This window comes from Ranitomeya imitator, chromosome 5, assembly GCF_032444005.1.
Source record: "Ranitomeya imitator isolate aRanImi1 chromosome 5, aRanImi1.pri, whole genome shotgun sequence".
In the NCBI taxonomy this organism is placed as follows: Eukaryota; Metazoa; Chordata; class Amphibia; order Anura; family Dendrobatidae; genus Ranitomeya; species Ranitomeya imitator.
The window spans coordinates 703,940,013-703,943,305 of record NC_091286.1 but is presented as its reverse complement, the minus strand read 5'-3'; the positions used below and the strand labels follow the sequence as shown (position 1 = coordinate 703,943,305).

General features: G+C 47.1%; 1 non-coding gene across 1 annotated transcript; it reads left to right on the top strand.

Moving 5' to 3' along the window:
- The first annotated feature begins 550 nt into the window (after nucleotides 1-550).
- Nucleotides 551-622, top strand: TRNAE-UUC (transfer RNA glutamic acid (anticodon UUC)). Its single transcript has one exon. It is a non-coding gene; the product is annotated as a tRNA-Glu (tRNA).
- Nucleotides 623-3,293: the final 2,671 nt, after the last annotated feature.

Genomic DNA, 3,293 nt, shown 5'->3' with positions numbered 1-3,293 from the left:
CCTACGGAGGAGATACGGACCACTATTTTGGGGACTTTTCTGCGTATTACGGCCGTAATATACGGACCGTATTGTCTTACGCCGAGTGTGATGCCGGCCTTATACTGACAAAATGGCACAGACAGGCTGTTTTACTGTTGTTAGGAGACCCGTTATGTCGTGTACATTGGATGAATGTTCGTATTGTGATTATGCAGAGAAGAAACTGCAAAAAATGCTTCTCTCTGTGGGGAAAGATCGTAGAGATCTGAGTCTGCAGAGACCACCAGTGATAGTTTTCCTCTTACTTGGTGAGGACTTAAAGAAGCAAAAACATAACCATCCCTCCTACGTCAGTTTTTTTTTTTTGTATCTCCAGCAGTGATGGGAGGAGGATCCATGAAGTGACGGGCGGCACAAGCCTGTGATGTGGCTCCAGCAGCCGCCGTCACTTGTATCTGTGTATGGAGGAGTCCGAATAAGGGAAGAACATCCAGAGTCTCCTGCATCATCTCCACCGGTCGGATCTCAGGGTCTCGGCTCATTGCTGGAGCTGCATATTCGCAGCTTCTCCCATATGGTCTAGCGGTCAGGATTCCTGGTTTTCACCCAGGCGGCCCGGGTTCGACTCCCGGTATGGGAAGATGACTCCTTTTATTTTTGCTGTCTCCTTATTGTTGTTACAGTCAGAATCTTATTGATCAGTAAATAATGCACAGGTATAATATATGATAGAAATGTCCGGTGTTCTGTGACCCATAAACCTGGAGACGCAGCGAGGAGATGGCGGCAGGAGAGCGGCAGGACACGAGCCTTCGATAGCTCAGCTGGTAGAGCGGAGGACTGTAGTGGAGCACAGACATCCTTAGGTCACTGGTTCGATTCCGGTTCGAAGGACATTTTATTACTTATTAGTAGAATTATCTACAGGATTAACAGTCTCATTACTGATGGGGTCACATTACCACAATTTTCATTTTTCTTAATAATATCTCTTCCTTCTCGCTCTTCTGATGTGGGGCTTCTATTAGGGTAATTACGGTTCCTAATTCACTGCACCGCGGATTGTCCAGACAGAAGCCTCCTTCTCTGATCACTTTCCTCTAGAATACATCGTGATAGGTGGTTATTGTCCATACATATACAATACACCTATCTATGTATTCTATGTGTATATTTCTATTCTATTGTAACCTGTCAGTAGGATATCACTGTATGCAGCACGTGAATTGCCGGCTTTTCAAAGGACATCGGTGCGTAAATATCGGACAGCACTCGCATGGTGGTGGTGGTGTCCAATTTTTCTCGCACCCATAGACTTGCATTGGCGAGACTCGGCTGCGATTTTGCACACACGTAGAATACGACAGAGAAAAAATACGGAGATGTGATCTGCCCCATAGATGAATACTGGTCCGAATGCAGGGCGATGTTTTCTCGCATAGCACTCGCCCGTATTCACCGCTAGTGTGACCCCGGCCTAATAGTGATGTGCGTGTTATGGTAATGTACAGTATAAGTCACGGAACGTGTTGCTGTATACTAGTGTATAGTGCAGGGTAAGTGCGATATATATATATATATACTGTAGTAAGTGGCTTAGCGACAGTATAGGATGTAGGATAAGAACTATAGGTTTAGTCTGTAAGATGGGAAATAGTTAATGATAGAACTAGGACAGAAAAGCCTCGCCAGCACCAAGTCACAGGATGCAGCAGACCCCATGATAAAGGCCGGCAGCAGCACAGGTGCAAAATACTGATGGAGCAGCCAATTCCAAACCTGTCAAGTCATGGCAGGGGCGGCTGTGTAGTATTACACATGCTCCTGGATTACAGACTGTTAAAGACGCTCATGCTATTAGATCAGGCGGCCACCCAACACTATGCAAGTGCACTCCTCAAAACAGATGCCCCAGTTCACCCAACCAACACTTAATGGCCTGGCTGCTTCCTGTATAAAAATGGAGAAATGTGCAGTAGACCTCCATGATGAAGGCGAGGGAGGTTTTCTTTTGCACCTGTGTTGCCCACATGTGAAAGTCTTGGCCTGAGGAAGGAGTCAGATTTTACTCTGAAACGTATTAATACCCATGGAGCTTCCCAGGCTATTACCCCCTTCCCAGTCTATAAACATCTGCCCGCAGCCGTCAGCTTTCCCTCTGCTGGTTACGAAAACTGCGCAGGAGCCCATGCCATTTTTTACTGAAAAATAATCTTGTATTAATTAAATACATGTACAGTAAGCTGCACTCACACTGTAGTAATTGCATTTGTCACTGATATCTATATATCTACCTATTCTATGTGTATTTACTGTATGTAATCCATCTCTTCTATCATGTCGGCTCCTGCAGTGATTATACTGTACGAGGCTGCTGAATTGCCGGCTTTTCTTCTATCTATTTGTGTAGCTCCTGCTCTGATGCGATATGCTAATGACCCTCTGCTCCTGCTCTGATGCGATATGCTAATGACCCTCTGCTCCTGCTCTGATGCGATATGCTAATGACCCTCTGCTCCTGCTCTGATGCGATATGCTAATGACCCTCTGCTCCTGCTCTGATGCGATATGCTAATGACCCTCTGCTCCTGCTCTGATGCGATATGCTAATGACCCTCTGCTCCTGCTCTGATGCGATATGCTAATGACCCTCTGCTGCTGCTCTGATGCGATATGCTAATGACCCTCTGCTCCTGCTCTGATGCGATATGCTAATGACCCTCTGCTCCTGCTCTGATGCGATATGCTAATGACCCTCTGCTCCTGCTCTGATGCGATATGCTAATGACCCTCTGCTCCTGCTCTGATGCGAGATGCTAATGACCCTCTGCTCCTGCTCTGATGCGATATGCTAATGACCCTCTGCTGCTGCTCTGATGCGATATGCTAATGACCCTCTGCTCCTGCTCTGATGCGATATGCTAATGACCCTCTGCTCCTGCTCTGATGCGATATGCTAATGACCCTCTGCTCCTGCTCTGATGCGATATGCTAATGACCCTCTGCTGCTGCTCTGATGCGATATGCTAATGACCCTCTGCTCCTGCTCTGATGCGATATGCTAATGACCTCTGTTCCTGCTCTGATGCGATATGCTAATGACCCTCTGCTCCTGCTCTGATGCGATATGCTAATGACCTCTGCTCCTGCTCTGATGCGATATGCTAATGACCCTCTGCTCCTGCTCTGATGCGATATGCTAATGACCCTCTGCTCCTGCTCTGATGCGATATGCTAATGACCTCTGCTCCTGCTCTGATGCGGGCCTGTACCGAGTGTCATGCGTCTGTGTCAGTGACAATGGCAGCACG